The following is a 27,485-nucleotide window of genomic DNA, read 5'->3' as shown; positions in this document are numbered from 1 at the left end:
CTAGCTGTATGTGACTCTTGAACACTTGAAATATGGCTAGTGTGACGGAGAAAACGAAATTATTTCATTTTATTTTGTTTTAATTAAATTTAAATTTATATAGCCAGCTGTAACTAGTAGCTACCATATTGGAGAGAGTAAATCTAGAAATTCCCTTGCCAGAGGAGAAGGAATGACCAGGTTATTTTTTCCCTGATCTTTAACAAATTTGTTTTCTTATATCCTTTTTTTTTTTTTTTTAATTTTTTTTTCAACATTTATTTATTTTTGGAACAGAGAGAGACAGAGCATGAACGGGGGAGGGGCAGAGAGAGAGGGAGACACAGAATCGGAAACAGGCTCCAGGCTCTGAGCCATCAGCCCAGAGCCTGACGCGGGGCTCGAACTCACGGACCGCGAGATCGTGACCTGGCTGAAGTCGGACGCCCAACCGACTGCGCCACCCAGGCGCCCCTCTTATATCCTTTTTAAGATTGAGAGTAGGCAGGTCACCAGTACATAGGCATGTGAAACACTCTAAGAAAAGGTATGTCACCAGAAGGCTGGGAAGACTGTGATTGATATGTTATCTAATTTTATCATGAGTAAAGGGTAAAAGAGACTTTATTGAATAATCCTCTGACTAATGTATCACTCTTGGGGCTAGGAACATTTCTAGTTTAGTGCCTACAAGTAGAAGGGATTTCTCTGATCTTTGGCCAAAATTATCCTAAAAATCAGACCCTCATCTTGTAAATTTGAGGAACCACTATAGAATCAGTCTTGGCCTGCTTTTGCAAGTAATGAAGATCCATATGGCTTTAATTTTAAAAATTAAGCAGATTGAATAACTTCATTATTCAATTAATTTAGAATAACTCAAAGTATTCATTATTCAGAAATTAAATAATAAGGATTCAGACTTCCAAAATGGATATTTGGTTAATGAAAAATAATGTCTTAGTTATGAGTCTTCAAAAATATTTTATTCACACTCTTTTTCTAATAATTGAATTTGTTGAGAAGTAGCTTTTCACTTAAAAATAATTTATTGAGCTCCTATTTTGTGTCATGCATTGTGCTAGACATATTACAACTACTTAGTGCTTTTTAAAGAGGAGGAGGAAACTAAGGCTGAGAGACATTCAGTAATTCACCAGTGATCACAGCTTGTCAAGTGTGAAGCTAGGTTCCAACCCAGGACTGCCTGATGCCAAAGCCATGCTTTTCAGAAGGGAAGATACTTTCTTTTGCCAGCTACATTCGCCTATTTCATTTAACCTAGCCACTCAAATCTGTTTGGATTCACTTTTGTAATATATCTCCCTTTAAAGGATGCTGATGATCTTTCTCAGTACAAACTTTAGGCACAGTCTCTTGGCAACCTGATTATGCTGAGTGGTGTATCACCAAAGCCTCTACCAAAGCCTGTGGCTTCTTGGAGAGTCAGGGTTTATGCTGATGGGGCAAAGTGGTGGGAAAATCATTTCCCTTCTAAGCCAAATTCCCTTTGATTACTATTGTTTACCTGGTGGGAAAAGATTTATGTTCCACAACTCAAGTAAATCAATACTACTTAATACTGGGATTTAGCCTATAGTTATATTAGCTAAATGACAAGAAAGCCTGGCTGGAATATAAGGAAATCAACAAGCTACAAGCTTAGCTAATATAAATGTAACGATAAAGGTTCTTCCAAAAAACTCATCTTCTCCCTAATTCTAATCAATTCTCAAATCTCCATCCAAATCAATAACATAATAGCATGATGAGCATTATAACCTTACATTTCAGCATAGAAAATAGAAATGACTGAATCAACATAATCTAATTCTGTTCTAAATCTTAGTCGTAGAGCACAACACAGAGCCAAGAACCACTAGCTCCTTTCCTTGAATTTTACCTATTAATTGAAACTGATACAACCCACCAGTGATATTAACATCAGAAACTACATCACATATTAAGAATTTGGAAATATTCGATATTGTCCCCATTGCAAAACTTAACGGAGAGAAGATTTGTGTTCGTCCCTTTTATAATTTATCACAGTTTATGCAGGATGGAGCCAGGCTGTCTGGGTTCAAGTTTCACATTCATCATCTATCTGCTTAATATATAACCTTACCATGCCTCAGCTTTCTCACTTTTAGAAAGACAATAGAACTCCCTAAGGTTGTTAGAAGGTTAATACATGTAAAGCCATTAAACCAATGTCTGACTTGTAATTAAGAGTTTGTTCTGTATTCATAAAGAAAAAGAAAGTGCTGTTTACATGACCTTTAAAATTTCTCATTATTTTTTGTTAATATTTTTCATATTGATGGAATGTCATTTTTTAACTTTTAGAAAACTTGTGTTATGTTGATTCATTTGTTCTGACTGATAGTTTTTCTTTTCTGTTAAACCATAACTTAATTTATTGGAAAAGTATTTATGATCTGTCATCTTTCAGCCAGATGTCCCTTTAGCTTCTAAGAAGCTTAGAATTCTGAGAAACATCTTCAGAGAGGGAGCATAATAACACTTTACTGAATGACTTTTTCTTCTGGTGGTAGCAAATACTTTGAGAATTCTAAAATGCTCTTCAACTGTTCTCTAAAATTAAACTGTGAACATCTGACTGCCATGCAGCCTCCATATGTCATTGTTGTGATTGTCTCAGGTGTTTCCCTTGAACAGAGTTAGTCCCTCAATCTCTTCATTTTCCTCCCCTCCTCCTCCCCTTCTCCCCCACCCTTCTCCTCTTCCCCCAGTCTGCTGCATTCCTGTCTGCTGTGAAGAGTGGTGACAAACACTAATCTGAACTAGACCACAGTCATATGAAGTCAGAAGGAGGACTTGGCCTTGTCTCAAACCTAAAGCAGAGGGTAAGGGTGGAAACTTCTGTCTTGTAAATAGCGAGCCACCCAGAGCGTAAGCCCTGAAAACATGTAAATAACACTAAGTCCCATAAGCTTTATTCCTCAATTTTGTCATGCTACCTTTGCCAGCTAGTTTGACTGAGTATGATTTGCAATGTTATTTTATTGAACATTTTTTGACAATTTGAGTACAGTTTTGAATGTAATATTAAATCCTCTTCTGGCTTGGCAGATTGCGAAATTGCACGCTCTGTCTACACATCAAATTCTAGGTCTGGAGGGGAATTCAGACTTGATCTAGTCCAGCACATACAGAAAGTACTGCATTTGAGCTTTCCCATAGCACATGGTATTTCAAACTATCCTAAATTACATTCATACAAGAAAATTAATTATAATATTGAAGATGCTTTCACACAAAAGTTAAAATTAAGCTTGGCTTCCATTTCTTATAAATTCATGCAATTTCTTCTTCAAGGATCACTAGCCAACTCTAATGGCTGAACCAGTAAGTTTAATCACACCTCTGTGACTGAGGAGGAAACTATCATAAGTTATGTTAATAATTTAGTTCTAAATTCTTTGTGTCAGGCTTGGGATCGGTCCAGTTTTTAATCCATGAGGGATCTGGTATTGAAAAAGTCCCAGAGAAAAGCTATTCTAAACAACTCTGAGAGAGGCAACTCAATTCTGGCAACCATTTTATAGAAGTTCTGTGATGACCAGAAACTATACTGGCACAATACTTCCAGCTTTGGCCTAGCATGAATTTAAATCATAATTACATTATGTTAGAACATTTTTCCTAGAATTCCTCAAGGAAAAAACATATACAATCAAAGGAAGGGAAAATGGCTTTAATCAAAGTCCCAGTGATTGTAGACCATATATTTCATGCCAGAATGAAAACTTACCTCAGAACATAATACTATTGGGTCTCCTATCTTCCCAGTTCTATTATTATTTGTATTTTTTATTTGGATATCAATTGACAAACAAAAGACTGCTTCAAAATATTAGATACATGTTGTTTTAAAATAAACTCACATTGACTTTTAAAGTTAGCTTTAGTTAGATTAAAAATGTATTCAAGCTGGAATTTTCCTTCATAATCATCACCTAAGATCTGTTATTTTTTTACGATTAAGTAGTTTCTTCATCAATTTATTTTTCTTTATATTTCTCCCCCTCTTCAAAGAAGCTTATTGCTTCTCATGTGTTTCCTTGGAAACCATTTAAACTGTATCATAGAGACTTCTGGTCTTATTGTATCCAGTTCTCTTCTGTTTCTGGGACACAGAGTGGACTATATTTCCCTAAACCACGAGAGTAAAGTGGAGCAGCGCCACCATCTAATAGTCTTCATCATCGGCTTCACAGAAGTGATATGTGTCACACCCATGCCAAACACATCTAACTCTTGATGCCAGTCCCAAGCTCTCTTCCCATGCTGGGGGGCAGGGGAAGAGACCTGTACTGAGACTGTGGATCTACAACATGTAGCTGACGCATGAAGGACAGTTGGCTTGGAGGGTTGCCTACAACCACAACTGATTTTAATTGAATGAGAACTAAACCAACTGATTTAATTGAATGAGAACTAAACCTTTTTTTGTGTATAAGTCACTGAGATCTGGGAGTTTTCTGTTATTGCAGTATAACCTGGTCTTTTATTTTTTTATTTTTTTTTTTTTACCACTTATTTATTTTTGAGAGACACAGAGAGGCAGAGTATGAGCAGGGAAGGGGCAGAGAGAGAGGGAGACACAGAATCTGAAGCAGGCTGCAGGCTCCGGGCTGTCAGCACAGAGCCCGATGCGGGGCTCGAACTCACAAACCGCGAGATCATGACCTGAGCCGAAGTCGGACGCCCAACCGACTGAGCCACCCAGGCGCCCCTAACCTGCTCTGTCTTAATAACCGGAGGAGATAAATCTCAGGAGAAATCAGGCCTGTTTACATTAATACTTCCTTGAGAATCTAAGACCCTTGAGAATCTCTGGGTCTTGTTCCAGAGATCAGATCAACTTCAACGATTAGTATTTTCCAGTGTCTCATGTTTGTAGGCACTACACAAGATACCCAGAATACAAACATGATGAGGATACAAACCTTTGCTATGAAAGCACATGCCAGGGTTACGTTTAACTGTTCAAAGTTGGAAAATTTTACTAAACACTTTTACTCTTGCCAAAAAAAGTGTATTAATCTGAAAGTGGCGTGCATACACACACACATACATTGGGTGTATGTCATATATTGTCATGCATTTGCTCTGTATGAATGTTATAAATATATGTGTGTGTGTATATATATATATATATTTGAAGGGGTACAGGCAGAGACAGATACAAACCACCACATTCTTCAGTTGATCTTTCACTACATTCCAAAATCCAGACCCTGGATTATAAATAAATTTGTAATCAGTGTACTTGTGATCTACCTGACACTATCTTACGCAGAATAAAAAATGGCTCCCAGATAAAGGGAAAATTGCATAATTCATTTCCAGCTAGTCCGTAACTGGTAACTTTCCTTTTCTTTCTTTTGAAGGATGGGTTGAACTTGTCTGAAATGAATTAGTGCAATAAGAAAAAAAATGCCATTTAAAGTTTATTTATACATTGTATTAGCAATTCTTTGTACTAAAGCACAGATTCTATTGAATTGCTGTTAATGCCAGAAAACTGCTATTTAATCACATAGATGTTTCATGGTTGCACCTCAGCCTATGTCTAGCCTTGGTTTGTTCCTGGGTGCTGACAAACATACCCTTCATACTTTATGTGGGTGAAAACATTAATTAATGGAAAATCTGGGCTTAGCTTTTCTTCATTTAGTTGAATAATCTAGCTCTTGAAATTATTGATACTAAAGAGAACTATTAATGTTTCTATCGTACTTTTCATGACTAAGGTGTTTTTATTTTACATGCATTTTATCCCTATGATACCTGCTTGGAGCGGCTAATGGTGTTATTATGCTACACAGTAGGAAAGTAAAACTAATGACCTTTTTTAAGTCACACAGGTATTAAATGAACAAACTATCATCCAAACTCCAGTTTGTGCTCTGATGACATACGTCATCACATTTTTTAATATAAAAAAATCCTTCTGCAAATATTTTTCTTTATACAATATTCTTTTTTAAGCCACAAGGATTGAAAACTCCAGATTACTCTTGGAAATGCCTAAATAACCTCTAATAGCATTTCTGGAGGGATGGTCTGTGAATCGCCCACATCAGAATCACTGGGGATACCTGTTAAAAATGCAGATTCCTGGTTTTTTACCTAAACATTCCAAATCAGAATCTTCTGAAGAAGGCTTCTTAAATTTTCATTTTTTAACTTATGTTTCAGATTATTTCAATACAAATAAAGTTTAAGAATTTCTACTGAAACTTCTACTTAAATAATGAATTACAATCATTATTCCTGAGCACTGTTACAGAGACGACTCTGACCTTATCAAAACAATACCTCAGTAAACCCCCTTATGTTTCACCTATAACAAGAACCTGAACAGTGAATTAATTTTAACTAATGGTGGGAGCCAAAGAGATGCAAATGGTAAATGAAGAGCAAAGGGATAATGAGAGGAATCATTTTTTTCTTAATTTGATGTATAATTTGAAGAAACACTGAACATAAATATACTCAAGGGTAAAGTTTTTTAAATGACATTGAATGTTGGCTTTGCAAAATATTAAAAAAGTGTAGATTCAAGGATTATGCTAAGAAAGAATTTGAATATACAAATAAAGATGAAGCAGGTGGCTGGTGGGGAAGTTAGGCAGGAGGTTGTCTATCACTGGATGGAAAGAAGAGAAAGAGGGGTGTGGAGAGCAGCACTTGAAAAAAGAAAATAACCTTTACACACATTCTTTAAACCCAAGGTTAAGTGGTAGTATCCTGTTTTGCAGCTTCAAAATTTGAGTCACAGGGAAGTTCCACGAATTGCCAAAGGTCAGTTGGTTAGTCAATGGCAGAACCAACCCCATGCTCCAGTGACTCCAAACCCACTGCTTTTTCCACCTAATTATAATGCAGTTTCTTTTGTTTTAAGCCTTCCAAATAGTTTTCAGCCCATCTGAAGATATCATATCTAAGTCAGTTCGAATTAATGTGGCAGGACCTTAGGTAACCACATTAGTATTTTTGAGCCTTTCTTACTATTTTTTCTCTTCAGAATAATTACAAACTGCTGTGTTTTAATTACAGTGACTTTTAGGATGCTCTAGATTTCTTCCAAACAGTTGGTTTTTGTAATTTCTCCCTCTATCTTTTCATCGCAAAAATTCTAAACTCTCCTGCACCCCAGTGGATTTTCTCCTTAAGAAGAAACACTAACTGATGTAGTCCATCTGAATGGCATGATGGAGGTGCACAGAAATAGTCTCTGTCGAATATGAGATGTAAATGCTCTCAGGTAACTCTCCTTCTTTGAAAGCGATATAAAGCAATATTGTTTTCAAAGCCACTTGGAGGCAATTTACAGGCAAGAAACAAGATGGTCTGCATAAAAACAATAATTCCTATTTCCTTGTGTTACCTGCATGTCGCACAACTCTGCAAATTATTCATAGAAACAGAACTTAGGAAAAGGTAGTAGTTCTACAATATTCTGTGATTAAAGAACCACTGAGCATCCCTTACTTGGTTGATGGTTAGTATCTATATTTGTTTATAAAGAAATATAATGTAGCTCTAATGGAATGGCTCCTATAACACAAAAAGAAAACAGCTAATTGTATTACGAAGGCAGCAGGGCCTTTCCACCAATGACCCAAGAGACAGTTTTTTTCTTCCCATTAAGAGTCATCTCCCTATGACATATTTAGTAAAGAAAAGAGACTATTTAGTTTATATTTGTTTCTGAATCATCCCTGATTGCTGCCTCACCTGAGATATATAGTTCTCCTCTCTCCTCCTCAGTGTGTCACATCCACATTGTCAAAGGATGGTCAAGAAGAGGTGAACAGGGGCCTTACTTGTGTTGATAGTTCTGTCATTTCTATCTTTTTCTCTTTTGTTGTTAAGGTATAACTGACATGTAAAAAGTTATACATATTTAATATTTACAACTCAAAGAGTTTGGGGTAATCATACACCTGTGAAACCATCACTGCCATCAAAGTCATAGACATACCCATCACCTCCCAAGGTTTCTCCTAACCTACTTTGTAATAATAGTAATAATGGTAATAATAATAATAAGTCTTTATAATAATAATCTACTACTGTATAGCAAATCTCTAGAACTTATTTATTTTACATAAATTAAACTTTACAATCTTTATTTATCACTTGCCCATATTCCCTTAGTCTAAGCCCTTGGCAATCAGCATTGTACCCTCTGTTTCTATGAGTTTGACTATTTTAGGTTTTAGGTACAAGTGAGATCATACAGTATTTGTCTGTCTCCCTATGTCTGACTTATTTCACATAGTGCAATGTCCTCGGGGTCTATCCGTGTTGCTACAAATGTTAGGACTTTCTTCCTCTTTTAAAACTGAATAATATTCTTTTGTATGTATATATCAGATTTTCTCTATCCATCCATCTATCGGTGGGCATTTAGGTAGTTTCCATATTTTGCCTATTGGGAGTAATGTTGCAGTGAACATGGAAGTACAAAGTATCTCTTTGAAATCCTGATTCCAATTCCCTTGAATAAATACCAAACGAGATTGCTGGATTTTGATGATAGTTCTATTTTTAATTATTGTGTCATTTCCTTGTTTACTGCCATCTCATAAAGTTATAGACAGGTAGCTGGCTGTTCTTAAGCTCTAGTGGAAACAAAAAAGAATTGCGGTGTATTACAGGAAAAAAAAAATTGACTATCCACTTATTTCCATAGTCCAGGAAAGATTCCCCAAATTAAGTCTTTACAGGCAGTATACTATAGCCATTCCTGTTCCTAACCTTATTTCTTGATTTCAATTTTACTTTTCTCTCCCAAATATAGTGTCTTTCTTTATTGCTTTGCTCCTTGAAATCAACACCTACTTTTTGGGAAATTTCACTCATTCACAGGGGTTATCATCCCAGGATTCATTCACCAAATTCATCAAATTTCTTAAAGTCTAAGCTTATTCTTGGAACCACTAAGAATTATACGGTAAACACAACAAAATCTATGAGCTGCAACAAAAGTGATGCTTAGAGTGAAATTTATAGCATTGAATGCATATATTAAAAAAGAAGAAAGATATAAAATCAACACTCTTAGTTGCTAGCATAGGAAACTAGAAAAAGAAGAGCAAGTTAAATCCAAAGTGAGCAGAAGAAAAGAAATAATTAGAGCAGAAATCAATGAAAATGAAAATGAAAATAAGAAATAAATAGAGAACACCAATAAAGTTAAAAGCTGATTATTTGAAAAGAGCAACAAAACAGTAAGCTTTTAGTCAGGCTAAGAAAAAGAGAGGACACAAATTGCTAATATCACAAATGAAAGAGGGGTCATGACTATAGATCCTGTGGATGTTAAAGAAACCTATGAACAACTCTTTGTCCACAATTTTGACAGCATGAATGAAATAGTCCAATTCCTTGAAAGACATAATTTGCTCAAACTGACACAAGAAGAAATAAACAATCTAAACAGGCCAATATCTAGTTAAGAAATTAAACAAATAATTAATAACGTTCCAAAACAATAAGTACCAGGCCCAGATGGGTTCACAGAGAATTCTACCAAAGATTTAAGAAGGACATTATACCAATTCTCTACAATCTCTTTAAGAGGATAGAATCACAAAGAATATTTTCCAATCCATTCTAGGAAGCCAGTATTATCCTAATACCAAAACCAAACAAAGACATTACAAGAAAACTACAGACCAATATCTCATGAATATAAATGCAAAAATCTTCAACAAAATATTAGCAAACTAAAACCAAAACAGTTTAGAAAGAAACACAATGACCAAGTGTGATTTATCCCAAGTATGCAAGGCTGATTCAACATTCAAAAATCAATTAATATAATCATTATATCACATGCCACTGATGATATCACCATTAATCATATCAGTAGATGCAGAAAAAGCACTAGATAATATCCAGCACTCATTCATCATAAGAACTCTCAGCAAACTAAGAACAAAGGAGAACTCCTTCAACTTGATAAAGATATATCTACAATAAACCTAGAGCTAACATCACACTTAATGAGGAACCCAAATTTTTCTGACTAAGGTCAGGTACAAGGCCAAGATGTCCTCTCAACCACTCCTTCAACATTGTACTGGAAGTCCTTGCTGATGCAACAAGACAAGAAAGGGAAATAAAAGGCATACGGATTGGAGAGGAATACATAAAACTGTCTTTGTTCATAGATGACAAAATCATCTATGGAAAAAATGTGAGTCAACAAAAAAACTTCTGGAACTAATAAGCAATTACAACCAGGTCACAGGATACAATTTTAATATACAAAAGTAAATTGCTTTACTATATACCAGTAATGAACAAGTGGAACTTGAAATAAAAAAATACAACACCATTTACATTAGCACCCCCCCAACTTGAAATACTTAAGTTATAAATCTAACAAAGAGGTAAAAGATCTCTATGAGGAAAACTATAAAACTCTGATATATGAAATCAAAGAACTAAATAAATATAGATTCTTCATGTCATGGAAAAGAAGACTCAATATTGTCAAAATGTCAGTTCATCCCAATTTGATCTATAGATTCAATGCTATCCCAATCAAAATCTCAGCAAGTTATTTTATAGATATGGATAAATTAATTCTAAGGTTTACATGGAGAAGCAAAGGATCCAGAATAGCCAACACAATATTGAAAGAGGAAAACAAAGATGGAGAATTGACATTACCAACTTCAAGACTCACTATAAAGCTACAGTAACAAGACAGTGTGGTGTTGGCAAAAGAATAGACAAATAGAGGGGTGCCCGGCTGGCTCAGAGGAGCATGCAAATCTTGACCTTGGGGTTATGGTTTCAAGCCCAATGTTGGGTGTAGAGATTACTTAAAAATAAAATCTTAAAAAAAAAAAAAAAAGAATAGACAAATGCATCAATGGAACAGAAAAAAAAGCCCCAGAAGTAGACCCTCATAAATGTAGTCAACTGATCTTTGACAAAGGAGCAAATGCAATAAAATTGAAAAAAGAGTCTTTGGACAGAAAAGGACATCTACAGACAAAAAAAAAAAAAAATGAATCTAGGCACAGATATTCCCCCTTTACAAAAATTAAAATGGATTACAGACCTAAATGTAAAAATCCAAAACTATAAAACTCCTTGAAGATACCATAGGAGAAAAAACTAGATGAACTTGGATTTGGTGATGGCTTTTAAGGTACAACACCAAAGGCATGATCCATGACATAAATAGTTGGTAAGCTGGAATTCATTAAAATTAAAACTTCTGCTCTTTGAAAGGCAATGTTAAGACAATGAGAAGGCAAGTCACAGACTGGGAGAAAATATTTGCAAAGGATACATTGGCTAAAGGACAATTATGCAAATATAGAAAGAATACTTAAAACTCAACAATAAGAAAACAAACAACCCAATTAGGAAATGATCTAAAGGCCTTAACAGACACATCACCAAGGAAGATATATAGATGGCAAATAAGCAAATGAGAAGATGCCCTACCCTGTGTTATCAGAGGAATGCATATTAAAACAATGATGAGATACCACTGCACACCTATTAAAATAGCCAAAACCTGGAACACTGACAAATGCTGACAACACTCATTGCTGGTGGGAATGCAAAATGATGCAGCCACTTTGGAAGACGATTTAGTGGTTTCTACAAAGCTGAGCATAATACCCTTACCATACAGTCCAGCAACTGTGCCCCTTGGTATTTATCCAATGGAGTCAAACACTCATGTCCACACAGGAAACCTGCACGTGGACGTTTATAGAAACTTTATTCATAATTGTTAAAACTTGGAAGCAAACAAGATGCCCTTCAGTAGGTCAATGGATAAACTGTGGTAAGTCCAGACAGTGGAATATTATTCATTGCTAAGAAGAAATGAGCTCTCAAATCATGAAAAGACATGGAGGAAATTTAAATGCATATTAGTAAGTGAAAGAAAATCTGAAAAGGCTATATACTGTATGATTACAACTATGTGACATTCTGGAAAAAGCAAAACTATGGAGACAATGAAAACATCAGTGATGAGGGGGACAGCAGGTGAAGGGGAAAGTAACGAATAGCACAGAGGATCTTTAAGGCAGTAAAAATACTCAGTATGATACTCTAATAATAGATAAATATCATTATACATTTGCCCAACCCTTGGAATACAAAGAGTCAACCCAAAGTAAATTGTGGACTTTGGGTGATTATAATGTGTCCATATAGGCTCATCAATTATAATAAGTGTACCACTCTGGTGGGGGATTTTGGTAATCAGGGGGGCTATGCACGTGTGGGGACAGGGAGTATTTGGGAAATCTCTGTATCTTCCTCTCAATTTTGCTGTGCAACTAACACTGCTTTTAAAAAACTTAAGTCTTTTATATAGAGAAAGAAAAAAAGGAGAAAAATATAAACTACAGCCTTTTAATGCTGCTTCCTTAGCCTCACAAATTCTGGTCACGGATTTGAATTTATCCCCTGGATTGGCCTAATTAAGCTCTCCTATAGATGTTGCCTTTCCTACCAGTCTCCATGGGGTGGACAGGCTTCAGTTCTGAGCCGCTCTCACTCTCCCATCATGTTCTCTCCCGTCTCTGCAAAGGCGAGTGAATTACAGATAGGCCATACTAATGCAGGCACTGAAGAAATGAATTAGTTCAGTTAATAAGTTAAGAAGTGTTTGTGTATGAATCCTTAGTAATATGATCATTTTATGATGCTGTAAAATCACTTCTTGCTATAAAATCACTTGCTTGAAACATAAACATGTTTCAAGAGGAATTGGTAATGTCAGAAGATTGCGCTGGGATTTGGGTGAGGTTTCAAGGACGTGTGTTCAAATTTGGTAAAGATATTGGAAAAAATAGCTTGGATGTTGCCATCATTTAAAATAAACTGTTGGGGGGCACCTGGGTGGCTCAGTCGGTTAAGCGTCCGACTTCAGCTCAGGTCATGATCTCCCAGTTCAGTCCGTGAGTTCAAGCCCTGCGTTGGACTCTGTGCTGAAAGTCAACTCTGTGGCTCAGAGCCTGGAGCCTGCTTCAGATTCTGTGTCTCCCTCTCTCTCTGCCCCTCCTTGGCTCATCCTCTGTCTCTCTCCCAAAAATAAATAAACATTAAAAAAATAAAAAATAAATACAAAAAAAATAAAATAAACTGTTGGGGAACTTGGGTGGCTCAGTCAGTCAAGCGTCTGACCTCAGCTCAAGTCGTGATTTCATGGTGAGTTTGAGCCCCACATCAGGCTCTGTGCTGTCACCACAGAGCCCACTCAGATCCTCTGTCCCCCCCGCCCCCGCTCTTCCTCCACTCGTGCTCTCCTCCTCTCTCTCAAAAATAAACATCAAAAATAAATTAAAAAGAAATAAAAATAAATTTTAAGGGAGAACAAGCCTCCCCCACGTCTCATGCAGCCTTCCATATGGAGGGAGCTTACAAGTGTAACTTCCATTTCTCTTTGCCCCTTTAGTGACTTGGCTCAAGGCAACTACACTGGTTTGCAAATTGGTAAATTTGAGGTAAATCTAGTGGTGACTAATAACCCTGTCCTTCTTCTCTTTGGAGATGAGCATCTACCTGAGAACTTGTCTCCACTGTTCTGCCTCACCAGTGAGAGGCCTGGCCAGACCACCGCTACTGCCACTTATTTGACACCTTGACATTCAGCTGGATCTCACCCTGAGCTGTGTCTTCCAACTTCATTTTAGTCACTGGCCTTTATCTCTGCTACTCCCATGTCTGATTCTTCAAAATACTTATCACACTCACATGGAAGCAAGATGCTATTTCATTAGGTCCCTGGCCCTCAAAGTCTCTGTGGACTCTAAATCTTCTTGGGAGTCTAGTAACTACAGCACTAGCTCACATGATGGAGATAAAGAGGATCTAAGAAGTGTTGCTTTTCAAGGTTAATACTCTTTATATTGGGTAGAACACACAGTAGGTGACTCTTCCTTCAATCCCACATAAACGGATGAGACAGTCTCCAGTCCCCAGTCAGTGGTACAGGCATAAGAAAGACATTGGCTGGAAGGCCTAAGAGGGGGAGGTTAAGGCTTTAGCTGAGCTTTAAGGAAAGGGTGGTACACACATTCCAAAAAGTGCAGTGTGCTATTAATGGAAAAATAAGCACATCAAGCTGGTTCTGTTGCAAATATGTATTTATAATTACATCCTGTAAGTAACTGAAAACTCTCTCATTACACTAAAAAATGCGAAACCTGCTGGAGCAGCCGAGCGCACAGCACGGCAGCGGCTGCAGCATCAGCAAGTTCCGTCTCACCCGCTCCACGGACAGGACAGCCCGTGGTGATGTTCACCATGGGCTTGGGAGACGGGTTAGCACTAAAGAAAAAAGAAGCTCTAAATGTTGATGCCAACACCCGGGCCTCTCCGTGCGACCGCAGCCAGCGAGCAGGCTAAGAGAAGACGGAAGCGACTCTGAGAACTTAAGAGAGCAGTTGCTTGACCTGCGCAGGGCAGCCCGGGTGGGAGCTGAAACTCCGCCCCGGGGCGCACCACCGCCCCACGGGGGAAAGCCGGCTGCAGAACAGACATGCGCACGCTGCACTTCGGCAAAGCCTTGGAGGCAGCTCCTCGCCCGGTTGTGAGCCGCCGACCCAGGCCCTTAGGTAAGCACAGGAACGGGGCTCATCCCCAACAGGAGGCAGTAATGGAACAAAGTCGCGGGCAGGAAAGCACTGGAGGTGCTCCGAGGAGGCAGGTGGGGGAAGGGTTCTGTCTATACACCATGGTTAGCCTTGGAGAGTCACCTGAGGCCACTAGCTCCCATGAACGGCGTGGGCCCCTGTGGCGCCGTGACCGCACTGTTCCTCTCAGCAGCCCACTGATGGTGCGGAGGTGCTCTTGCATAGTTTTTCTGAGCAGGGTACAGTGTCCGTGCTGAGCCAGTCACACGCTCTGGCTCAGGCCTCCTTTCGCTCAATATCAGGCACTTGCATTGCTGCTGACCAGAGACCTGCCTGCTGGTGTACGCTGAAGAAAAACGAACGCCAACACCAGCCTTCCGTTTGGGAGACAGGGGAGCCATTTACAGGCTCCAGAGAGCTTTCCCGTCCCTCTCATTTCCTCCTCGGGTCCCATCTGGTGCTGCTCAGGCACAACTGAAAGATCAAATGCTGGCAGACCACATCTGGAAGAGTGTACATCTGGCACTCTCACCCACACCACCTCCCTTCCTTTCACCCTCACAGAACTAAAGATAGGGAGTCAGGACACCTGCTTCCAAGCCCCGGGCCTGCCATTGACTGAGTTCGAGGGCAACGTCATGGGATCACTTCTCTGGGCATAACTGTGTATGAAGTGATTTCTGAAGATTCTTCCAGCTCCAAGATACGTATTTTTATTTTATTGTTTTAAATATTTACTATTTTTGTGAGGTGAGGGGTAGAGTGAGAGGGTGAGAGCAAGAGAGAATCCCAAGCAGGCTCCATGATGGTAACACCAAACCCTCCGTGGGGCTCGGTCTCATGAACCCATGAGATCATGACCCGAGCCAAAATCAAGAGCCTGAGGCTTAGCTGACTGCACCACCTAGGCACCCCTCAGCTCCATGATACTATTATCCTGTGACAACCTGGAGAAGTAGACAGAATATTGATACCCTCCATGAAAGTGGAGACCCTGTTGTTCAGAGAATTTAATGATTCTGACCCTCAAGTTACCCACATGGTAAGTGGGTATGTCTCTGAACACTTCATGTAGTGTTTTTTCCACTATATCACACAGATGTGTGTATGAGCACGCACACGGATTAACCGTGACCTGCTTCACTTTAGCTCAGATAACTAGACACAGATGAACAAATCCACGCTTTCAGTTAAATGACACTAATTACTTGGACAGTATGTGGCTAATTAGATTTCAGGAATTGACAGCTTGCAGACAGAATTTGTCCTAAAGCCCCATTTTATTTGGCTCCCAGAGTGTTTTCTATGTATTAAAAAATATGTTGCTCTCTCTTCAATTGGGCATATTTTACAAAAAAATCCACATTTTCAAATTCTCTTCAACAGATCTGGCAACATGACAGTAATTGGCTGAAATGGGTTTGTCATATTGTCCTTTCAGTTAGTGTTTTTCAGCCTTGGCATTATTGACATTTTGGGCTGTGTGATTCTTTGTTGTGGGGAGCTTTCCTTGTACTTGGAGGTGTTGAATAGCATCCCTGTCCCTCACCCACCTAATGCCAACAGCAGTAGCCCCTTCCCACTGTGTGACAACCAGTTGTGACATTGCCAGATGTCTCCTGAAGGGCCAAACTGCCTCAGGTTGGGGGGTTGGGAAACATTGCTGTAGGCATTTGACTAGTGAACCCTGGAAAGCAGAATTTTCGAGCCGGCAAAGATGGAATGAAACCTTCTCCTTTTATGGAGTAGGAAACTGAAGCCCATCCAGAGATGTTAAGTAACCTACCCAAGGTGGCACAACTAGGACAACTAGTGAAAGTGCCAGGACTGGGACCCAAGTCCTCTGAATCCTCGTGCAGTGCCCTTTCCCCTCAACCTGCTGCCTCCCACACTACCCATTGCCTGCCAGCTTCTACCTGCTCTCCTTGCTGGCGGGATGGTGGCTTGTTGCTCTCCCACATGTGCAGTCTGGTCCCTGCCATTGGGTTTGGGTCACGTGGAGCAACTCTTCACTTACATGGAACATCTGGGTCTAGGCAGTCCCTGTTGTCTCACTCAGATAGAAAGGGAGATTTCATAAACATTACTTTTTTCTCTGTTCCAGTCACTTGACATAGGATTTTCCTCATTCCCAGTCTGGTTAGATCACCACTCTCTTCTGCATTCTTCTGCATTCCACAGTTCCTCTAAAGCCACTTACAAAAGGTGCCGCCAGAACCAAATGTTTGTTTGAAGTCATTTGTCACTCTGAAAACCCCTCTGGAATGTAGTCATTATACAACAGTTGGATGACATTGTTTATACACTTAGGATTTGTTTCGCCATCTCCAGTCTCGTCCTTTTTTTGATAAAATCAGTTTAAGAACATAGTACTGATTTCCCACAAGAAATATTTTCTTTTTAGAATAAAAGAGTCCTCTGATGTCAGAAAGTTCCTGCCAAGGCTTACTGGACCAGGAGCCTCCAGTGCTCAGGTTTTCATTGTGGCTCTGCCACATATGGGCTAAGCAAATCTGTAGCTTTCTGAACTATAAAACACTGAGTTCGGGTGGCCTCTTAGATCCATTGAAGCTCTCACATTGAGTTCTATTCTTATTTTATCATTAGTGGAAGAGTTCATGTGAAATTTCTCCCTTTATTGAGTCCTGTTCTGATTGGTCAGGCTATTTCATTTTTGACAGAGAAAGCCCCAGAGCCTATCTTAAAATATTATTCCTTTCCACGCCCACAGGGTGACTTTTCCATGGTTTAACTTGAAATTTTTCTAGTTGTTGGTGAAATACTATCTTAGTACTTAGTACTTTGCCAAATGGTCAAGTAATTTTCACTCGGGGTATGTCCTTCTTGGATGTCCTGCCGACTGTAAGAATCATTCGAGTGAGGAATGATGGCATGAGTCACCCTCTCTCCCCCCACCGCCATCAATTCTCCCTCCCAATATGGTAGGACATGTCTTATGTCATCCTGTATTGTGATCTGGAGTTTATGGAACACTGCCACGTGACCACCCACTACTGCAGAGTCCCACTCTGAAGTTTGTGCTTAGTGTTATGGTTTCTATTCTGGATATATAACTCTTTGGCATGGTTTCCTACTGTCTTGGCTTCTGATTGTCTTTTCCTTTTCCTTTCTTTTCCTTTCCTTTCCTTTCCTTTCCTTTCCTTTCCTTTCCTTTCCTTTCCTTTCCTTTCCTTTCCTTCCCTTCCCTTCCCTTCCCTTCCCTTCCCTTCCCTTCCCTTTCCTTTTTTTCTTTTCCTTTTTCTTTTTCTTTTTCTTTTCTCTTTCTTTTTTTCTTTTTATTTCTCTTTTCTTTCTTGGAACTTGAGGAAAGACTCCTTGCATAAAAGGTAATGATAGCAGCATGGCAGTGTATACAAAGGATATGTGAGTAATGTCCCCCTGTATAATGTTTTGGGTAGGCTTGCTCATGTGGTATGTTTGCACCAGTGGACAAGGGGAAAAAATTCGCCAGAAGGCCAGATTCATGAATTGAAGAAATGAATTGGGCATTATGGGCAGACTACAATTTGGACTCCCCCAACACACACCAGATGGTGCAAGTAGAGCTGAAAGACTGCTCACCAGTGATCACCTGATCGGGATTGGTTGGGGGACTGGGCAAGGCTGGGCCCACAGATGAAGCCTTCACTGCCTAAAACCCAGCATGACCAGAAGGCCAGTGCAGCGCCGGTTGCTCTATTTCCAAACCACAGCCACTCTTAATCAGACCCACGTTGTGAGTCTCTGTGTGGAGATACACGCACCTTTTTCTTTTGTCTCTATATCAAGAATGAAATAAAGTCAACTTATTTAAATTTTTGCTTATTATAAAAAAACACATTACTATCGATTGAACATTGACCTTGTGTCAAACATTCTACCTATATTGTTTTGAGGATAGTTGCTAGCTGTCCTGGAGTACGTATTCTCTTTTCCTTTGTTAGCAAGACAAGTCCTGATTTTTTTTTAATTTAAATTCTAGTTAGTTAACATACAGTGCATTATTGGTTTCAGAAATAGAATTCAGTGATTTATCACTTACAACACCTTGTGCTCATCACAAGTGCTCTCCTTAGTACCTGTCACTCATCTAGCCCATCTACCACCCACCTCCCTCCATCAGCCCTCAGATCTCAATCATTAAGAGTCCCTTGTGGTTTGTTTCCCTCTCTTCCCAACCTGCTCACCCATATGATCACCTGTTTTTTTCTTAAGTTCCACATATAAGCAGAAGTATATGGTATTTGTCTTTCTCTGGTTGACTTATTTCACTTAGCATAATGCACTCTAGCTCCATCCAGGTCGTTGCAAATGGCAAGATCTCATTCTTTTTGATGACTAATACTCCATTATATACATATACCACATCTGTATCCATTCATCAGTGGATGGACATTTGGACTCTCTACATAGTTTGGCTGTTGTTGATAATGCTGCTAGAAACATTGGGGTGCACGTGACCCCTTTGAATCTGTATTTTTGTATCCTTTGGGTAAATACCTAATAGGGCAATTGCTAGATCATAAAGTAGTTCTATTTTTAGTTTTTTGAGGAACCTTCATGCTGTTCTCCAGAGTGGCTGCACCAATTTGCATTTCCACCAGCAGTGCAAGAGGGTTCCCATTTCTCCATATCCTCACCAACACCTGTTGTTTCTTCTGTTGTTAATTTTAGCCATCTGATGGGTGTGATGTGGAATCTCATCGTGATTTTGATTTGTATTTCCCTGATGATGAGTGGTGTTGAAGTTTATCTGGGTACGTGGCATCCCAGTGGAAGACTCTGGCTTGTAGTTTGTGGTACAGATTGTTGTGACCACATGACTAAGTGCTAGCCAATGGGATGCGAGCAGAAAGATATAAACAATTTACAGTTCATACCCTTAAATTTAGGGTAAGATTGTGCCCTTCCCTTCTCCTTCTTTTTCACTGGCTGGAATGTAGATGTGGAGACAAGAGTTGGGAACAGACAGTTTAGCCCTGAGGTGAAAGCTATGTGTTGAAGATGCAAAACAGGATCCGAGGAGCCTGGCCCCAAACTGGGGAGCTATGCTGTTAACTCTGGACTCGTTCTGTTCAGACTGTATCATGAGAGAGAAAACATCCCGCCTCTTTTAAACCGCGGTTATTTTGACTTTTGTTATAATAGCCAGACCTGTTTTCAAACTAATAGTGGCATTCATTTTTATACTCTTTGTGCAAATGAGCGTGTACACCTCAAAGAGATAAATAATTTGCCTGAAATTGCTTATGGAACAGTCCCCTCAAGCAGCTCAAATATGATACTTTCTCTTAGAATTCCTCTCTGGTATGGAAATGCCAGTGAAATCATGCAGCTCTTTCCCCACACCACAAGAACAGCCAAATCTGAATGACATGTGCATCCCGGAGCATCTGCCTGGCTGAGTGGGTGAGGGTACGTTCTCTGTCAGCCTCCATCCTGAAGTCCCACCACGGCAGAGGCTGAGTTAGTTTTGAGGTTCAGATAGCCTATGTGGTAAGTCAATAAATATTTCATAAAAAATGGTCGTCTTCACTTAGTATCAATTTCATTACTAGCATTTTATCCTTAAGGGCTTATGTTTGGAGTTTTGTATATTTAAAACAAAGTTATTTAGCACCAGAACAGAGATTATGTTGCAAGATATTTTATTTGCTTATTTAACATTTTTAAATATTGTGTGCTCGCGAGGTTTGGGTTGTGACAGCTATCATGGTATCTCTGACTTGTTTTGTTTTGTTTTTTTTCTTTCAGGGCTACTGAGGTCCTTACTTAGGAGATTCCAAAAAGAGATATGACCGCCAGCGTTTCTTCAGTCCTCTCTGACAAAGAAGACGATGCATCTTCATGGTGATCTCAGCGCTTCTGATGCCATTTGGAAATTCGGAAACGGCTCAATTATATCTGTGAGCCATAACTTAATCATCTCTGAAGCTGTTTCCAGGTAAGTTAGAATCATGATGGCAAACAAAGCGAGAGGCAGAAGGAGACATTTCTTCCACTTCTGCATATGAGTGGGAGTGACTGAGTCATGAAAGCCAAAGCTGGGAATGAAAGCAGGGACCAGATGAAATGGCAGGAAAGCCAAGATAGCAAGGAGGGAGGGATCAGGGATCAAACAAGCAGGGAACCAACCAGGCTGGGGAGGGTTCATCTGCACCAGCTTTGAAGCTTTTTGAGGCTGGGGGAGAAGGAAAGGGTTAAAAGAAAATTTAGAGAGCTTTACTTGATATGAATATTTTACTGAATGAGAAAAAAAGGTCACCGTCAGCAGTGCTTGAGACCCAAAACTGGTATGAAGTTCAGAGGCATGATGTTATAGGATGGCTTATAAACTGACAATGAGGAAGTTGCTTAACCTTTACAGTGATTGGTTATTATGGTGGGGGTTTCCAGATGGCAGGGGATTGGTTAAAAGTGCTTTTCTTATACCATTTTAGGAGGACATTTTAAATTTCTGTTATGATTATCAGTGGCATATACAAGAAATAACCTAAGGTAAGTTTCATGTACACTTAGAAAAGAAGCTGCATTTAGTTTTGCTTATTTGGCATAAATGGTTCTGTTTGCTTGGGAGATAGATGTTCAAGGCTGATCTCCATCTTATTTTATTTTAATTCAAATAAATAAAAATTGTTGAGGGTCTACTATGTGCCAGACACTGTATATTATCTAATCAAATTTTCACATAAATTCTTTAGATGGTATAATTACCATTTCTTAGCTGAGAATGATGGTCTTCAGAAGTTAGCCCAGTGATGTCACATGACTGATGAATAGTAGATCTGGGATTCAGACTCTGGTCGGATTCCAAAGCCTGTGTTCTTTCTGTCTACAGCAATGACTCCAGAGTCAATACCAGCCAAGAGAAGGCAGGTTGTAATGAACTGGGTAGAGCTGACAGGGAGTCAGACGTGGACTTTGTGTAACCATATGGGGACAGGGTATCCTCTGGCACAAGGCTTTTAGGGAGTAGACTGTCTTTGGGGAAACACATTGGTAAACTGCCCTGGATGTGGGCCAAGAGATCCCAAGGTCAAGGTCTAGAAGATAAAGGAAAAACCAAATTTCTCTACAGAGGAAGTCAACTAGGATTTGGGACGTAAGCCAAGAATTTGACAGAAGAGGGGAGGAGTTAAAAGAAAAGAGGGGGCGAAGTACAAGGTGGGAGGTGGAAGCTACAGGGAAATGTGGCCAGGGAATGAGGTCCTGGTGATGAGGTACCTGAGAGGCTTTGAAGACTAGAAATGTGCAATATTTAGTCATAAGCAGATTGGTCACTGCACTGTTGACTCCAGCAGTTGTCTGAATTGTCCTGTAAAAGTATGTCACACACACTTGCACAGCCTTGTGTTTGAGACAGGCTCACGTGGAATGTCCCAACAGGAAAACAGAGCGCTGCTTAGTGTGGAGGAAGAGGCGACAGTAGAAAAGAGAATAGGCATAGAAAAGAGAGGGCTCCATACATGGAGCGATTAAGCCTCAGCCAGAGGTGGCCGGGACAGTTATAAACAACCTCCTGCCCACATGTCAAAGATTAACGAAGAGTTTGAAAGAGTTGCTGAATGGCTTACCTCATAAGGCATGAGAATTCAAAACAGTTTCATTTAAATATGAAAGGGCAAGTTGACTTTAGCTGACATCTGGTTTATGAAAAGAAGATATTTCTAAAAGAGCTACTCAAGGATGAAATGGGTGACCTTGGGCAAGCAGTAAATTCGCCATCCTTGGTAACGTTTAAGCACAGATAATAACAAAACCCAGGCATGGCAGTGGCAGAGAGGGACTCAGGTGTTGGAAGGGACCAACTATACAACCTGTTGAATTCCCTCACAACCCTGAGAGTCCAGATTCTAAGTCTATAAATTTGTAAGTCTACAAATTTGCAATTTGTAAGGCTCCTAAGTAAATTAAGTATCCAAGCAAACAGAACCATTAACATTGGAGAGATAAAGTTGCCTTACTATTGAGACACACTTCTGGGTCACTCAGGACTTTCTCCTATGCTCCCTGACACTCCATTATGAGTGGTGTGGTTTAGGCAGCCCAGGATTTGCTTTTGGAGCAGGTGGGCTAGTGTGCCTGTCTGAACAGGGATTCAGGCTTCAGTGTCAGCTGAAGAGGAATCTAACCTTGTTTGCCTTTTCAGATTTGTGTCTGAACCTGACCACCCTTTGTCCCAGCTCTTTAGTGATGTCCGAGGGCTGGAGGCACCTCAAGGGAGTGAAAGCCCACCAGCGTCATGAGAGATGGAAGAGAAAGAGAGAAAGAAGCAGCAGTCTATGGAGAAAGTCAGGAACAACTAGCTCCCTTTTCTCCCTGGCCTGGCCAGAAAGAAAACAAACCAGATGCTACTTCAATCCTAGACTGTTTGCAGGCACAAAGTATATACCAATGGCTAAAAAACAACTAAGAATATTATATTAAAAAAAAAAGCTTCCTGGATTTTCTCTCAAAATGCACCCAGAAACCCAGAATAGTATATTCCCGCAAGTTGGAGAAAAATACCTAAGTAAATATGATATCCTGCCAATGCTCAAATTTTGAATGAGCCAGGGATGAAGATAGCTTGGGTACATGAAATTCATAGATAAACCATAAACTTACAAAAAGCAGACTTTATTGGTTTGAATTTCAGCTTGTAAGGTATTTCACCACCCACTCAGGGTAGAACGACAGTGAGTAGTCAGAAGTCATGAAGGAGGAGGAGACGCAAATAACTTACATCAACCACAAACTAGATCATCAGCCCTGGAAAGTTGACTGTAGACCTCAGACAGTCTCTGATATTTGAATTAAGATTAAAAGTTCCCATATGAAGCCGGTCTAGGAAAGGCATTCTTGATGACTCTCTCAGACTCTCTCATGTGTTAGATTCCTCCACTGAGTGGGACTGAACACGTCTCTGGGGTTCACACCCACTCAGATTAGGTTCAAGAGGCTAAGCAGTTCAGTATTTGCCCCAGAGCTTCCTTCCTTTGCGGTAACTAGAAGTCAGTTGACCACCTCACCTAGGAGTTCTGGAAGAATTCTGAGTCCCACCTAAGCTGCCTGTCAGCTTCAGAAATGGTTTTCTTCCAAGAAACTATTTTTGAGTTGTGAAAAATGTTAGCATGCATGACCTCCTGTTCTTCCACGTTATGAGAATTTTGAAGCCATTTCTCCAATCCAGATGTCATGCTAGGTTCTGCAGATACAAAGATGAAGACACCATCGATGCTTTGGAATAGCTTGGAGCTTAGTCAATACAGTGCTCATGCGAACAAGATGAAAACCCAGCAGGCTAACCACTGAAGGGCAGAGTGTACTGTGCACGCAGGGGCTCTGGAATTTGGGAAAGGCCTCCCAGCAGAAGAGGAGCCTCAGCTGAGCCTCTAAGGATGGTTGAATGCAAGTTAATCAGGTGAGAAACAGGGAATGGCATTTCAGGAGGCAGGAATGGTACCTTGCAAAGGTACAAAAGAGGGAGAGATTAGGACAGTGGCATAAGGAGAGCAAGTAGTGCCAGGGTCAAAGCAGTACATTGTACCCTCTGGCTACCTAAGAGTTTTCCTGGAAAATGAACAAAGGCATGGCGAAGCTCAGGTGCTTTCCTGCATTTGACATTCAACAAACCTAGAGATACCAACTCAGAGCAAAAGGAAATGACACACCCTGACTGGTTTCTTTGTGATACCCCAAGACAAGCGCCAAGGGACTTAGGGATTATTGTCTCTGGAACAGTCAGGGCTGCTCATGTGTGTGTGACCTGCAGCCACACAGCGCTCTGTGCTCAGAAGCCTTTGGACTTGGGTGAATCTCTGCAAGTGCTGTCTTGAAATTCTTTAATACATCTTGATCAGAGGGCCCTTCATTTTCATCTTTCACTGGGTCCCCCAAATAATGTAGCTGATCCTGAGAATAGGTCATTTTCAAAGAATTTAAAATAGTTCAGTACTGTCATATACAAAGTGGAAGGAGGGCAAGGTGGCTGAGGAGGTTGAGAAGGTAGGCAGTGGCATATATGGAAAAGCCTGGAAGCCTTGCCTTTAAAATTTGCCTGTGGGAGAAGGATAGTCATTGAGGACTTTGAACAAGAAAGTAATGCGAAGAGATTTGACTTTTAGATCACTCTAGTGTAATGTAGGTGATGGAGTGGAAATGTAACAGTTTTTCCCATATAAAATTAACACCTTTTTTTGTTCAGATTTCATTTATCAGGTCTGAATTTTTGATCCATGTCAAAATGCAAAGGTCCCTAAGAGGAATAACTGCTGCTATGGTTAATGTACATCTTAGGGTCAATTAAGATAGCAAGACCTGTGAGTACTTTTGAGAACTGGAGGTCGGAAAGAGAGAATGGAAACCAGGAGGCAGAGGGTTCTGTATGGAGGAGGGGGCCATAGAGAGGCTGAGCCTTTAGAGGGAAGCTTATAGGCTTTTTCTTTGTTTTCATTTTTCACAAGACCAGCCTGACCCACACGTAAGATTTTTTTTTCCCTAAAATTGCTTTTAGCACTCCCTACCTAGAGTCATTTAGTGCAGCGGTTCTCAAAGTGTGGTTCCCAGGAAAGCAGCATCAACATCATGTGTTAGAAATGCATTCTCTGCCCCATTTTAGGTACACTGACTCAGAAACTCTGGGGGCAGAGACCCTGCAATCTGCTGCTACCAGCCTTCCAGGTGATCCTCATGCAGCTAAGACCTGTTGCATCATCATGAGTTATCTATGTCCTTGGAACTCACACATGACCAGTGGAAGTGCCTATCTGGTATTAGAATGGAGAATCAAAAGTGATTTTCATACCAAGAAAAAGTTAGGCTTTGTTCTAAACATGCTTTTCATGGAAGTATATTCAGTGGGTGATCTAAGGTTATGTATGATTACAGTGTCTTCATAGGTGATAATTCCATAGTTCCAGAATGACTATAAAAGGCCATGTATTATTGCACAGACTCAGAATCATAGCTGCTGGAGCTAACTATGGCATTTAGCAAAACAAGATAAAGATGATTCTTTTTTGTGTATGCAAGCACGGTTGTTATATGGGAAGCATGTTTCACTTGTACCGTCATCTTCCAAAGGAAAATCTTTGCTGATAGTGCTGGAATTTTCATTTCTCTGCACCTTACATTATACCAGTAGTGTCACGGCTATGTTAATACATATCCAAAAGTTGCTTTCGTTTACATAGTCTATAAAATTTCTGAAATGCAGTCTAAGTTGCTGTTAAAACCAGCATTTCTCAGATTCTTTCCATTGTCCTCCATGAGTAATCCAATATACATGGAAGGATAAAAGAGTAAACACTTTTGTGATAGTCCAAATTTTTCCAATGGAATTTTAAACAATTTGACAGTTCAGTCTTGTTAAAAAGTGATATGAAATAAATGCTTCTTAGCAAACAATTGTCCAGTAAATATTATAATTCTGTCTCATATTCTCACAGTGGATTGCTTTCTGAGTCTTTCAGTGGAATTCTTTCAAATTAGAGCTCAATGATCTTCTTTATATTTTATCCAAGGTTTGAAATACATGAACCTGTCTCTACTTACTTGAACAATGGCCTCTATTATGGTGTCTTTTTCTTTAAATCCAAATATTATACTCAGCATTTTAGGAATTCCCTATTCCAAATACAGGCAATTAAATTGTCTATAAGTTATTCAGAGCCCTAGAAAACGAAATGAAATAGGAGTTTGTACTTTGAAATGAGTTCAAAAATGTGTACCATTTGTCAATGCTAGACTCTGTCAAATAGTCCTCATTATCTTCTGGTTCTGCTGTTAACAGACGAAATAATCTGACACAGACTTCTCTAACAAAAATATTTCCTTCTAGGAGAAGTCTGGCCTTTCTCAGCAATCAGGATTCAAATTCTTGACCTTGAAGATGGGAGAGAGAACAGAATGCTTCTTGGTGCCACTCTAAGCTGGATGAAATTTGAAAACATCCCCCAGGATGAATAGGGGAACATGCATGGAAATTTGCATTGCTTTTAGCAAAATCTAGGACTAATTTGGAGCGGATAGCCTGGTACTCCAGAATAAGAGAAAACCAAGTCTGGAACTTTGGAACCCCTGGAGATGTTGCCTGGGGACAGGGCTCAGATGCAAGGTTCACATCACTGGCCAAAGAAGGCAAGATGATTCTGAGATGAGACCAGAACAAAAGTGGTCATCATCCTTTCCTGTTCAGTGACTGTTTACCCCAACCTCCTTTGCATTTGCCCTTTTAATTTAGGATCCTGAAAGTGTGATTCTGTTCCCACCCTCTCGTAAACTTCAGTAAAACAAGGAAGTAAACAAGTGTTTATTGAACCAACTTGAAGGAATGAAAGAATGGTGGTCTCCTTAATCATTTCAGAATACTTGAATATTAACCCAAATGAATTTCTAATTAGTGGACTTTGAGACAGTGTGAAGAAAGTGTCTGGAAGCAAGAGCCTCTTTCTAAGAGCAAAGGGGCTGGGGTTACAAACTCATTTCTTTTCTCCCCAGCTGCCTCGTCCACCTCTTTCCACATATTATCCTTCTTGGCAGGGAGCAGGGGAGATAGGGTATCCATCAACGCCACTGTTTTCCTCTTCCATCAGATCACCATTTCCTCTTCCTTGTCTGGTGCCTGAAACCCTCACTGTCTGTCTCCATCCATCAGTGAAAGGGTGGGATGGCAGAAAGTGGGAATTCCCTACTGAACACTTCTACTTAGATATCCTAGAGGGACTATAAATACCATCCGAAAAATAAACTCCCTACATCCATACCTGCTCCTTATGTTGAAGAGCCTCTGTTATTATGGTATCATCACCCAGTTGGCCAAGTGAAGAGTTTGGAGATACTGGGTTCCTTGGATGGTAGTTA

The 27,485-nt window shown here is 39.8% G+C and overlaps 1 long non-coding RNA gene across 3 annotated transcripts; it reads left to right on the top strand.

The window, feature by feature from the left end:
• Nucleotides 1-251: 251 nt before the first annotated feature.
• Nucleotides 252-27,387, top strand: LOC147579247 (uncharacterized). 3 transcript variants are annotated; one of them, XR_015253692.1, is made up of 5 exons: nt 252-2,849; nt 20,397-20,586; nt 21,083-21,140; nt 23,827-24,045; nt 25,243-25,471. It is a non-coding gene; the product is annotated as an uncharacterized LOC147579247 (long non-coding RNA). The 3 variants fall into 3 exon arrangements; XR_015253693.1 differs by lacking the exon at nt 25,243-25,471 and adding an exon at nt 26,464-27,387 and having other exon boundaries at nt 253-2,849; XR_015253691.1 differs by lacking the exon at nt 25,243-25,471 and having other exon boundaries at nt 253-2,849; nt 23,827-25,236.
• The last annotated feature ends 98 nt before the right edge of the window (nt 27,388-27,485 follow it).

Source organism: Puma concolor, chromosome B4 (genome assembly GCF_028749965.1).
Source record: "Puma concolor isolate L17-30 chromosome B4, mPumCon1.1.hap2, whole genome shotgun sequence".
NCBI classification, from domain to species: domain Eukaryota; kingdom Metazoa; phylum Chordata; class Mammalia; order Carnivora; family Felidae; genus Puma; species Puma concolor.
The sequence above is the reverse complement of the archived record's forward strand: the minus strand, read 5'-3'. Positions and strand labels throughout refer to the sequence as shown.